Source organism: Juglans regia, chromosome 1 (assembly GCF_001411555.2).
Source record: "Juglans regia cultivar Chandler chromosome 1, Walnut 2.0, whole genome shotgun sequence".
Classification (NCBI taxonomy): domain Eukaryota; kingdom Viridiplantae; phylum Streptophyta; class Magnoliopsida; order Fagales; family Juglandaceae; genus Juglans; species Juglans regia.
The window spans coordinates 9638855-9653225 of NC_049901.1; the positions used below are offsets into that span (position 1 = coordinate 9638855).

At 37.6% G+C, this 14371-nt stretch overlaps 1 pseudogene; it reads right to left on the reverse strand.

The window, feature by feature from the left end:
- Window positions 1-14371, reverse strand: part of LOC108998580 — a 40333-nt pseudogene that overhangs the window by 13923 nt on the left and 12039 nt on the right.

Below are 14371 nucleotides of genomic sequence, written 5' to 3' on the forward strand. Positions count from 1 at the left end.
TTTTGGGCTTCTTATAGAAAATATTATCCCCTTCCCTTTGGATCTATCTCGGCTTGAGCTACCCTCATAATTCAACGACCACGTAAGTCTCTTTAGCTCCTTCTGTTTCTTAGACCCAGATTTCTTAAGTTGAGTGTGACCCACCTCTATGGCAATAAGTAAAGCCATAAACTGTTCCTCAAAGTCCTCACACTCCATCCCCACACAATGTTGAATTTCCTTCACCTTAAGCAGAACCCAATTAGACACACTAGACTCATTTGGTAACATGCAGCTCAGGGGTAAGGGCTCCCCCTCTCTAGTAACCCACTGCGAGTCCAACAACATCCCCATCGCCTCCTCCACGAAGTTTCTACACTCCCACTCATAATAGCCTTGCATCATAATAAGGCTATTAACATCTCCCTCATCACTTCCAGAGAGGGGAAAAGCATCAACATGAGATATCCTTGCTACCCGTGTCTCGAAATGCTCCTCAAGCTGTTGTAGAGCCTCCGCCGGAAGGGATAGAGCTTCCTTGCTGTTCGTCAGGGGCGTCTGGCCACAATATACCGGAGTCCCAACACACAGTGGTAAAGAAAAGTCCAGCTCTCTTCCGAGAACTACTGTCTTTGGCTCCTCCTCCACTATCGCTGGTACCCTCTGGGTCTCTGTCGAGGGTTCCTCGACTGGTTGAGGGTCTCCCAATGAGATAATTAAAAGAACGAAAGAGCAATACAGGCGATGTGTGGAACCAATCTAACTCCACACATTTGGCCTGTTGAGCCAAGCCTCACACCTAGTTGGAAACCTAATTTTTGAAATTTGACTGAGCCAAACTGATATAATGGATCAGTATTGTCTAGACTTCGGTTCTACTTAGAAAAGAAGAAACCGCTTTTAAATTAATTTTTTAAGGTATGCACCCATCACATCGCTGGGTTAAGAAGGTACCACCCCAACACTGGTGAGAGTCATCTGGAAAACCCAAGACAAATTCAACAGCCAGCAACTGGAAAACTACATTGCATCACATGCTATAATGAAATAAACCTCATCTATCGACATTAAAAGCAAGATAGACATTGCATGTTGACAGCATGCTTGGTATGATACTTACCTCTTGATCATGGCAGATTTTGTCCTCAACATTACCATGAGAAAGCAAGCTTTCCAAAATCTTTGCAAGCAACGGAGTGTATTTTGGATATTCACACTGCCAAAGAAAAGATGACACAAATGGGGTTTAGCGTCGAGTATAATTCGGCAGTCCAGGAGCTGGATAAATTGGTTTAACTGCAATTTAAGCTGATAAGAAATGGTGAATTTAATCATTAAACCATTATTCTAGCACCCCCCACCCCCCAAATGTGTGAGCCCAAACTAGATAGATGCCCGATGGTAGGGCCCAACACACGAGATTTTAACTTTTTAAGTGGGACGTAGAGTGGAGTTAGGGTTCAAACCTAAGATCACCTATTTAAAACTATGTCATATATCAATTGTCCCAAAAAACTTATAAAAAAAACTATCCAAAAAACTTGAGCTAAATAAAAATGGTGACTGGAAGCACTTAACCATTAAAAAGTATACATATAGTTGCTGCTAATGTTGGCAAATCACCCCCATGGTCTGATTTACGAATATAAGTTTTGCTTACCTTAAGAGAGGAAGATAACTTTTTCCATTCCAAATGTTCATCATCATTGTCTTGCTTGAGGCTTGAAAGAACTTTAATCTTCGCATCTCGAACCTGATTGACACAAGTAACAACATTGTGTATCTGTAAAACTCAGGTAACAAAAACTGGAAACCTTTTTTTTTTTAATCGGTAAACAAAATTTTATAGAGAATTAGAATAGGCAAGAGCCCAAGTACAAAGAATAACAACAATTGGAAACCTAACAATGTAACAAGTCAGAAAATTATTATTATTTTTGTTTTTGGATCAGTAACAAGCCAGAAAATTAAAATATTGCAAGAGAAGGCTATACAAAAAATAACAGGATCATAGAGAAGTGAAAGAACTCAACAGAAATCTGCTCTCAGTTTCAAAAGTTATAATATAACTGCCATGTGCAATTGCATGTGTAGAGAAAAACTCTAATACAAATAATAGCTATTCCTTATCCTAGCGACACTAAAACTCAAAGAGGAAAAGATGAATCATCATTTGCTTCCCTATACAACATAACTGTTTGATGCGTGCATTAAGAGAAAGCATTTAAGGGCACTATTTTTGGTTTTTGAGCCTTTCTATGAAAAGGGCAGTCTCCACGGTGACCAATATTGCGCCATTCATATATATCCTCCACATAAAAGGAGCCTACTCTTATCTTTCAATATAAATGACCGCATTTAAAGGCACTAATTTTGCTTTTTGTGCCTTTCTATGAAAAAGGCAGTCTCCACGGTGTTGGGGTTGTCCCACATCGGTTGTGGAAGGGGCTGGTGGTCAGTTTATAAGTGTGAGGGAAAGCCTCACCCCTTGAACTAGCGTTTGGCGTTGAGAGAAGCCCAAGACCACCCAACACACGGTGACCAGTATGGCACCATTCATATATATCAGCCAGATAAAAGGAGACTACTCTTATCTTTCAATATTTTTTTTTTTTTTTTTGATAGGTTACTCTTATCTTTCTATATTAATCGCCATGTGTTGAATTTACTTATAAAAAATGTCCACGTGTTGAACTCACCAGTGGAGACAGTTAAATTCTGCTAAAAAAAAACAGTAATTGCACACAAGGCAAAATTAATTTTGTGAATAAGTACGTCTTTCTTGATAGGCAATGCAATTAAAGACAAAACAAGAATGAAAAACAGATAAAACTCCCAGTGAGATTCTATAACTAAAGAATGGAAGCACAAAATTATACCAGACAACATGATTTAATTATACAGAGTCCAAATTTGAGCCAATGCAACGGAAAATCAAATTTGAAAATATATCACATAAAGAGTCCAAATTTCAGGCATTTAATAAGGGGGCACATGCTCAAGAAATAATAATACTAGAAATAGTTTAGAACGTATTTCAATTTATGGTGTACAATATGATGCATAATCAACCTGAAAAACAAAAAACGAACAATATATGATACACAATTTAACAATGATTTTCTTTACAAATACACACAATCTAACAACTATTAATTAGATATATGTGAAAAAGCAAACAATCACCATGAAGCTTTATCACACAAAAATATTTCACACATGTTCCTCACCTCTTCTTCCAAACGTTCCAAAACAGTCTTAGTGCAAGTTGATGAAGAACCTTTTCTCTTGTCCTCATCAAGCTGTTGAATGTATTTAATACAATGATAAACAGACATTATTTAGCGTATTTAATTATAATGCTAACATCAGATGTAACTGAAGCTCAGATAGTAAGTATCACTAGAAACTTTACGACTTGGTCTTAGACCATTAAACAAGACAAGGAAAAGTACGTCACAGTATGTTCTACAACCTTATTTGGTGGCACTACATAAGAAAGCTGATATGATGCAGGGTTCTTTTGGGGATTTTTCTTCCCTTCTCGACCAGCAAACGATAGCTTTCCATATGAGATTGCTCCTAGCAATACAGACCCTTGTGGACAACACTGCACAAATATTACAAGCACCATTAACACGTTCTGAACTTATATTAAGTGGAAAAGAAAATTGGAGAATGTAGCACCTTAGGGAGCTTGTCTTTGGATGGTGGACCCAAATAAATTGCTTCTTTTTTTCTAAGAAAGAATTCATTAAGTCAAAAAAAACTACTATCGAAAAATAATAACACAAGTATACCATGTGAATAAATCGTTCAGCGGCATACCCTGGAACTAAAACTGAGGATTTAAAGCTACCATTTCCCATAACAGGGCCATCTGGCTGGGAGAAAAAGCTCAATCGGATGACATCCTGGATTAAAAAGAAACCACTGGAACAGTTAACAGATATTTAAAATGTGTACTCAGCATTGATGACTTCATAAAGCCTTTGCAAAAAATATGTTTTAAAGAAAATGCCCCATATATTCTGATTATGTCAGTGCGCATATACATTGCAATAAATTATCCTCTTTTGAACACTAGAGCACATATTTGGTACCTAAAATCACAGACAATTATTTTATATGCACTGTTAAATTCTGAACTGAAATGATACCTTAAAACTTCTAATATCGCAAACAAAGTTTTTTTTATAGGTAACAGTTTCAACGTTTTACAAAATAACAAATCCCAGAGAAGACCTCATACATCATAAATGTAGAAGCTATGCAAGAACTCATGACAAATAGCAAGGATCTCCTTAAAAACTACTAACCACATTCAGTATAAATGATATCATACATGGGACAAATCCTTGTCAAAAGCAAAGTTTAAATACATTGTATGTGTACCTGTGTGATCCACATACATAGCAATATGGAGTATAATGTACATAGAAACATAGAAGTAGATTTGATTAGGGTTAGGTGACAATAATAATAAGGTGATGAATACCTATATCCGCCAACCAAACTACGTATATATTTACAAAATAACAAACTAATTACTTTTCAAATACTTGAAAACCCAATTTCCAAACAGTTCCATCATAGCAGAGAGAAAGAGAGTAATTCAATGCGTAGAAGCAACAATAAACCCCCAATAATTAAGTAACCAGATACTCCCACCTTCTCTTCCAAATTTCTTTCGATGAACAATACCAATTGCTTCAGTTTTTCCAGATACTGCATACTGTCATGCCTGGAATAAGATAATTGATATGAGAGAGAAGAGCTTGGGATGAAAACATCTTTTATTAAATAGCATTTAAAATCTTCAGTCTAATTCTAACTGTCACAACATTCAAGGATTACGCTGGTATACAATATTGAAGCGCTAGAAACAACACCAAGGTGTTCAAATTAAGATAAGGTCACAGTTCAATCATTACCATTTTCAATATGAAGAGTTATTTTGATACATCATTACAATCGGAATACCAAATTAAGTAGCAAAATCAAGCCCAAATGGACACAAGTTTCACCAAAGAAGAACAGGAAGCAAACAGAAAAATAAAGCAAGTGCGACTTGGTGCCTGTTATGTACCGTCTTGTAGTGGCCCATACCTTAGATATAGTTGTAGATTATATTCTCCCCCAGGAAGTTTTGAAGCATTTGGATAGACATCACCCACTGCATATACACGCTGCAATTGGAAAGGGAAAAAAGAAAACTGAGCATGTCTACACTAATAGAAAGTAAACTAACACTAAAACAGAGATAAAAAGGAAAAGAAAAGGCTGCCATATTTTTACGGGGTAAACTTCACCAATTGTAATGGCACACAAATCTCAGAACATAGAATTGTTATATATGCAAATGCAGCACTATTATTTCAGCATACATTTCTTGTTTCGAAAAATTTACATTCAAGTTAATTCTACTTCCTAACCGCAAACAACAAGCATGAAGAATCTCACTCTAGTGAAAGGTCAACGTACATTGTTTGTGTCAGAAATCATATAAAACTGAGACTCAAATTTTGTGTCATATATGCGGTAGTTTAGTAATGGTATTTGAGGTTTTACTTCAGCTGCATCTTCCAATTTGAACTTGTAACTGTGGAATAGAAGTAATGGATTAATATAAACTCTAAACACAGCCAAATGAAACATGAAATGAACAAAAATACACCATAACTCACTTTAAAGTCAGTGTTAGAATCTGTTTGCCTGAGGGCAATTTGTCACGATCCGTTGCAAGAGCGCTAAGTTTAGACTCAATAGGACGATATGGAGTTCTTATCTGAAAGAAAGAAAGAAAGGTAGAAGACATTTCAATACAGTCGACATATTTCTTTTTAAAAAAATAATAATAATAATAACAGAGAGTAATTAGCAAAAGAAGGCATATAAATTTATAAACCCATCATCTGCAAGATGGGACCGACTTAACCTTGTTTAGAAGAGCAGCAGGTGACAGTTTCTCAGCGGCCAGTATAGCTTCAGCATCAATTCTGGTAGGTGCTTCACTGCCATCAAGTACTACTTCCTCTTTATTGATGTTTATCCCATGAAACACGACCTAGGAAACAACATAAAAGTCACGTGTTGAGACTCCAGAAGAATTATCCTGCTCTTAAAGAAATCACAATAGACATGACAACTCTAAATTCACGGGAATAACTGCTTGCCATAAAAAGTATTTTCGTTCACGACATAATCTGGAGCTTAGAAAAATCATCCGCAATAATATTTTTTATAAAAAGAAGCACATATCAGAGAGCCATAAATAAAATGTGTAAAACAGCGTTCCCTAGGAAGAGAGCCACAAAAACAAAACAAAAAAGGTAAAAGGTATCAAAGAAGAGAAAAATGGCTTCTTCATGGACAGAACACTTTAAACCAAATTCACAATGTATCCAACAATTAGATAGAAGCCTGCTACCTCAAATTCAACAACAGTGATTTCATGACTTCCTATGCCACTTGACCAAAACTGAGCTATAGCTAATTCCATTGTCTGACCACCCACAACAGCAAAGGCAAAGCTTTTGGCAGCAGGAGAAGAAAAAGTTACGACACTCTCCCACTTTTTAGGCCTTTGTAAGGGACAAATCTGAAAATTCCAAAATGTTAAAGCAGGTCCAGAAAGTCTGATATAAATTATCATTAGAAGATGTACCTGAACAGCGTCAACAAAGAATCTTCGTGTTGTATCAAATCCTGATGTTTGTATTGTGGCTTCAGCCCAACTAGCACCAAGTGGCACTTCTATATATTTCCTCTCTATTTGGCCTAATAATGCAGTACATCCATCAAAGAGAAGAAGGAATTAGTTCCAGTCATTAAGGCAAACCAGGCCCTAGATGAAGGACCACATGTCAAATTTGCCACCCTTTTAAGCAAACCAATTCAAGACTATCAAATCAACAATAACAATATTGGTAATAAGAAACAGGAGAAAAGGCCAGTTGACACTACACCTGGCTGAAATGGCATCCTTGAAAATGAAACAACAGGTGGCCGATTCACTACAGCCATAGGCTTTGTGATAGTAACCGGGATTCTGAACAGAGGACCACGCCAGGGTGCTTTGCAATCAACCCCATACAGTTCAAAGTAGTGAAGACCCTCACTAAGATTGGTTGGATCCACAACTACACTGAAAAGAAGATAAGATTAAACTGTCATTTATTATAAAAAAAAAAAAAATGGGAAGAACTTTTAATTAACTGGTAGAAGCAATTACAAGTCAGCGTTAAAAACCGAAGTTACAACAAACTAGAAAGGATAATTTTTTTATATTACAAGATAATACAACAATATCCATAAAGGTAGCAAACCAGCTAAAGAGGTAATCAATAAAGATGCTTGGCCAAGGTCCCCTAAAAAATAAAGCCCCCGTAGAAATTTTTTTTTAAGCAATGCTATATAAATCTTTTTTATATGTAAAAGCAATGATATAATAGCCTGTGTCCAAGTATTCAATTACTTTACAAAGAAAAGGGAAGTCCCGTGTGTATTTTCTCTTTGTAAGAATAGTTTCACCAATTCAATGCAATAGAATCATATAAACCAAATCCCAAAAAGAACCGAAATGCCACAATTAATCAAATTTCTTTCTCTATTTGAGCCTAAACATCAGGAGCATTAATTCGTTATCATGATTTTTCAACACTTTCCTCCTATTTTAATTCATGAGTCTTACTTTATCGGTCTATCACCACCCACTAAACTATTATGATGAAGGTCCTTAATATCTATGGGCCCTGCATTCTTCCCAAAAAAAATTAAAATAAATAAACAATACCATCTCAACAAGCAGGCACACCACCTACAAGTTACCCATCCACATACATACCCCGTGAATGCTTATATAGTAGAATGTCTACATGTTCACAACAATTGATACTGAGGCATTCGTCCCATCGGAAAGATTTAACAAAAGAAAAGAGAAATTGAATGCTAGAAATAAATAATATGTACAATTTAACAAATTTGTGGATGCTTAGAAAAGAAAAGAAAAGGTGAAGTATATGCTAACTAACTTGAAGCTACGCCCATTGTAAGTAAGAAGGAGATACTCAGGAGCCCTCACAACTGCCTTTTCACTGGAATGCAACTCAATACACTCCTCAAAAGGAACCAATTCTTCTAAATTACTTGCATCTTCATGAAATTTCGGCTCAATTTGCACTGTCCACTGTAAAGGATGATACTCAAGTCGTTGTATTAGAAAAAATGAACAGGGGAAAAAGAACATTTCTTCACAAAAAATATATCCTAAATATATTCTACCTAAGAATAAAACAGTGAGTACATGAACATATTTTATGAAACATAAGGAAAGAAATATCATATATTTTTTTTATATAAGTGAAGAAGGAAAGAAATATCATATATACTCGGTGATACATATTACAAAGCACAACGTAATGAAAACAAATTTGATACAGCATAAAATGATAAGTATACTTCACAGTTACTGCACGATGAGAATAGGTTTCTTGTGTGTGTGAGAGAGAGAGCGTAAGAGAGAAATTTTTGTAAATAACCAATGATTACAACAACAGGCTCAGTAGTACTCCAAAAAAATCAAGAGAAACCACACCATAGTTAATCAAAATAATATTTCAAAATGTCTCATATTTTTACTAAAATACCTTTTTCCCTTAAATAAAAAGAAGAAATATAAATCACGTCTTAGCCCAGAATACAACACTAAAATATGTAATGTCCCAGTCATACTGATTGCTCCAGCAATTTCATGCTCAAACAAGGAACAAGGAACAAGTTGGTAGCCTATGTGTCATGGCTTAAGAATTAGTAGAAGCTGCTGTCAAGCAGCCATGAAGGAGTTGGATGAGTTGCAGTGGAATGACGGTTTTGTTAGTTGAAGTGTAGTTGTTGTCATTTACTTTGGTAGAAAAGCTGTAAGTCGTGTAGTGTTAGAACGGCGTCGTGTGTGTCAATAGAAGGGTGTTATTGTGTTAGTGGGACGGTGTCGTTTTAATTGGGAATAATTGTATGTCGTTTGTACATAAGGGATGTATAAAACAGATGAAATCTGGAGGGAAAAGGAAACGGAAATTTGATATTCATTCAAGATTGACTATCTCGAATTAGTCATTGAAGGGGTCCATTACACTATGGAGTGCAGCAAGAGTCCACTTCAAGATGCCTAAGAAGTTCTTTTTTTTTTTAAGAAAATTTTATTACCATGAATAGGCAAAGCCCAAGTACACATAACGTATACAAAGGAAATACCTACTTCACACTAGAAATGAAAATAGGCTAAAACAAATCCTGAAAATTATCAACATTCAATACAAGAGCCTTAGCCCACAAACACAAAGTACTAAAGAAGAAATCCCTAAGTTCTCCCAATGAGCGTTCTTTGTCTTCGAAGCATATCCCATTCCTTTCCAACCAAAGACACCACATCAAGCACAAAGGAATCATCTTCCATATGGCAGCATCAAGTTTTCTTCCTTCAAAACCATTCCAACATACAAGAAGATCCACCACTTCCTTAGGCATCACCCAATCAAACCCGTCCGACCAAAAATCTCATTCCACAAAGACTTGGCCACCTCACAATGAAGAAAAAGATGATTTATAAATTCTCCATCTTTCTTGCACATGAAGCACCAATCAACTACACACATACCAACGCTTTCTTAAATTATCCGTGGTCAGAATTTTACCAAGAGATACCAACCAACAGAAAAACGCCACCTTATTAGGTACCTTCACTCTCTAGATGCTTTTTTCAAGGATACTCAAAGCCACAATGATAGGTTAACACCTTATAAAATGAACTAACCGAAAACCTGGAATTTCCTGCATGATCCCACAGCAATCTTTCCTAAGAATTTCTAGTAAACAAAAACTATATATTATTTAGATTGATTAATGTGCCCTGTCCATGAGAAAGAACTCAATGTTGAGTTGTCCACTTAACAAGACAAGCTTAAAAAGAAATTATGAAAATCGATTGGTATATAATTGTTACGCATATGATATCAATAGCCTATGGTTATGCCCGAGATATAATCTTCAAGTTTAATATTGAGAATATTAAACCATAAGCTAATTCTTGTTTTGACCTTCCAAAACAGCATTCTAGTAACTTCGTTTTCATCTAGTGTTCTTACCCACCAGTGAGCCGGCACATAATCTCCCCCAAACTCATGCCAAACCCTTTTTTTTTTTTATAAGTAAACAATTTTATTAATCAATGAATAGGCATAGCCAAGTACATTACAAAGGTATGCCCCAACTATGTAGGCGCAATAGAGACAAGAAAATCATGTAAATCCAGGCCATTAAAGTCAACAGCAATGGCCCAAGTACATAGAGTTCTAATAAAAAAAAGCTTTTAGTTCCTCCATCGATCTCTCATTGTCTTCGAACGTCTGATCATTGTGCTCCTGCCATAAACACCACATGATGCATATAAGGACTATCTGCCACACAACTTTAATCTGTTGAATGCCTCTTAGATTTGTCCAGCTAGCCAGAATTGCCACCACTGTCGCAAGCATAACCCAAGCCAAGTCCAATCTGCTAAACACCTCATCCCATAACACTCCAACTATCTCTCAATGTAGTAGGAGATGGTCCACAGACTCACCCCCATTCCTACACATGCAGCACCAATCTGCGATGATCACCCTGTGTTTCCTCAAATTATCAATTGTGAGGATCTTACCCAAGGAAGTTGTCCACAAGAAGAATGCTGTTTTGGGAGGCACCTTATGTCTCCAAAGCCTTCTCCACAGAAATTAAATATTCGACTCTTGTGTTCGAGACTCATAGAAAGAGCAAACCAAGAATGAACCTTTACCTGTGGGTATCCACCATAACATATCTTCTCGCTGGTTACTCGATTTTATGGAGTACAAAAGGCTGCAAAAGTCTTCAAAGCTGCTCATTTCCCAATCTTGTGCCGCCTTACTAAAATTGATATTCCGTTGGATTTGCTCCCCAGATATCACCATGACTTCAGCCACTGAAACTTCTTTGGCACTTGCAACCCGGAAAAGTGAAAGAAATAAATCCTTTAAAGCACTGTCACCACACCAAATATCACTCCAGAATTTAATCCTAGAACCCTCACCCAAAAGAAATCTTGTGTGTCGAGTAAAGACCCCCCATCCTCTTCTTATGTGTTTCCGCAATCCCACTCTATAAGCCCCTCTCACTTCTTTAGTACACCAGCCCCCTCATAAGCCTCCATGTTTTCTCTCAATCACCAACTTCCATGGGGCTTTCGATTCCTTATTGTATCTTCACAACCATTTTCCAAGTAACGCCTGATTAAGAATTCTCATATTTCTAATACCCAAACCACCACTGGAGATATGGCAACATACTTTCTCCCAATTGACTAGATGGAATTTGAACTCCTGACCCACTCCACTCCACAAGAAATCACGTTGAAGTTTCTCAATTCAGACCACCACACTTGCTGGGATAGGGAATAGAGACAAAAAGTAAGTTGGTAAATTAGATAATGTACTCATGATCAAGGTAATCCTACCACCTTTCAATAGGTACATTCTCTTCCATCCTGCAAGTCTCCGCTCTATTTTCTCAATCACCGTGTCTCATAATGAAGAAGCTCTTGAGGTAGCCCCCAACGGGAGTCCAAGGTAAGTCATAGGAAGAGAGGCAATCTTACACCCCAGAGTGCTAGCCAGTTGTCTTATATTATGAACACCTTCAATTGGCACCATCTCTAATTTTTCAAAGTTGACTTTCAAACCGGAACCCTGCTTTAAAACAAAGGAGAGGGGCCTTCAGTGCTCAAATCTGGTTATGAATTGCCTCACAAAAGATAAGTGTGTCCTCTGCAAACAACAAATGAGAAATATTAATAATTCCCCTGTATGGGGCTCCAATCAAGAAGCCAGCCACAAAACCATCGTTAACCAGTGCCGAGGTCATTCTACTTAGCACCTCCATCACAATAACAAAGAGCAGTGAGGACAATAGGTCTCCTTGTCTTAAACCTCGTGTGCTATTAAAAAAACCAGCTGGGCTTCCATTTATCAAAACTGAGAATTTCATCGTTGATATCCACCAGCAGATCCACGACCGCCACCTCTCTCCAAAACCATATCTCCCAAGAAGGTAAAGTAGAAAATCCCAGTTAACGTGGTTGTACGCCTTCTCCATGTCCAGCTTGCAAATGATCCCTGCAGTGCCAGCTTTAAATCTACTGTCAAGATATTCATTGGCAATAAGAATTGCGTCTAAAATCTGTCTACCCTTTACAAATGCATTTTTGAGTTTTGTAATTATCTTCCCCAATACCTCACCTAGACGGTTCGCAAGCACCTTGGAAATTATCTTGTACACCCAATTTACTAAGCTAATGGGCCGAAACTCACTAATCTCCTCTGCCCCAACCTTCTTCGGTATCAATGCAAGAAAAGTGGCGTTAAGGCTTTTCTCAAATTTTCCAGCCGAGAATAGCTCCTGAAACACCCTTATAAGATCAACCTTTAACACATCCCAGCATGTTTGAAAGATGCCCATAAAAAAGCCATCAGGACCCAGTGCCTTATCTTTGACCATTCTCCTCACCACTTCGTGAACCTCCGCCTCCTCAAAAGGCCTCTCCAACCAACAAACATCATGCGGCCCAATGGATTCAAAACCAAGCCCATCAAGCATAGGTCGCCATCCCACCTGCTCGGTAAGTAATTGCTCAAAAAAATCAACTACATGATTATGAATTACCTGATCTTCCTTACAATCAACACCATCAATTTTCAGCATCTCAATGTTGTTGGTTCTTCTATGAGAGTTACCTATTTTGTGGAAGAACTTCGTGCTTCAATCTCCTTCCTTTAACCACAATACTCTTATTTTTTCACGCCAAGAAGTCAATTCTAATAAAATAATCCTCTCAAGATCTACAACCAACACTGTCTTCTGAGTTAATTCTTCTTATGTGAGAGTTTAATCCTCTTGTATCCTCTCTAACTCTTGGATCTCCATCACCTTACTTTTCTTGTGTTCCCCTATATCACCAAAAGATTGAGTGTTCCAAAACTTTAAATTTCTTTTTAGAGCTTTCAATTTACCGGCAAAGATGAAGCTAGGGATACCCAATATCTGATATGAGGACCACCATTGTCTGACCCTGTCCACAAAGCCTTTCGATTTCAACCACATTTTCAAATTTAAAGTACCGACGCCATCTTTGGAGACCATCACAATCCAACATGATAGGTCAATGATCCGAACAAAAACGAGGCATTCTCTTTTGACATACATCTGGAAAACGACTTTCTCATTTTGGTGATATTAAGAATCTATACAGTCGAGACCACGTCTGATTATTAGACCATATCAAAGAACCTCCTACTAGAGGCAGATCCACCAGGTTCAAATAAAAAATGCACTCCGAGAATTCTGTCATTGCTAGCCCAGTCTTCTATTTCCGGAGCATTCATGCACCATGGAAGGTCCCACCAGCTATGAACTCCAACTAATTCTTCCCATAATAGTTTTCTGTTGTTGTCTAAGTTTGGTCCATAGACACTTGCAAAAGTCCACAGAAAGTTATCTGTCGCACTCTTAAAGGAACATGCCATCGTGAACACCCCTACGAATTCCTCCCTTTTCTCCACCACCCGTCTATCCCACATCACCAATACACCTCCTGACACCCCATTAGATACAAAAGACACCCAATCTACATGTACACAACTCCATAAACTTCGCACAAGTCTTCTAGTAATTAATTTCAATTGAGTCTCATGTAAACATACAATGTCTGCCTTCCACTCACGAAGCAAGTTTCTTATTTGGCGACACTTATTGCCTCGTTGAGCCCGCGGACATTCCACGACACAATTTTGGGTTTCATTGGGGGCAAGCTAGCCCCTTCCCTTTTGATTTGTCCCTGCTAGAACTGCTCTCATAATTCAGCGACCATGTTTAACCTCTTAAGCTCCAGTTGTTTTTTTTTTAGCCAGCATTCCTATGTTGCTGGTGCCCCACTTCAATGGTGGTATGCAACACCATAAACTGTTCCTCGAAGCCTTCACACTTCATCCCCACACATTGTTGTATTTCCTTCACCTTGTTAAATACTTAGTCTGAAACACCAGATTGATCTGGTAACAAATAATTCAGAGGGATAGGCTCACCCACTCTGAATTCCAACGGCAAACCCTGTATCTCTTCCACAAAAAAATTTTCACCCTCCCCAATAGGCCCACTGTACACCTAGACGAGTCTCTGGGAATTCTCTTCTTCAGAAAATGAAATTTCTTCACTACCAGATTGGGAAGGTCATCTGCACACGCCTCCAAATTTTCCTCTAGGTGTTCGTCCAACTTAGAATCATCAAGAAGCTGTTTTTGGGGGTTCGCGAGAATATACCCTT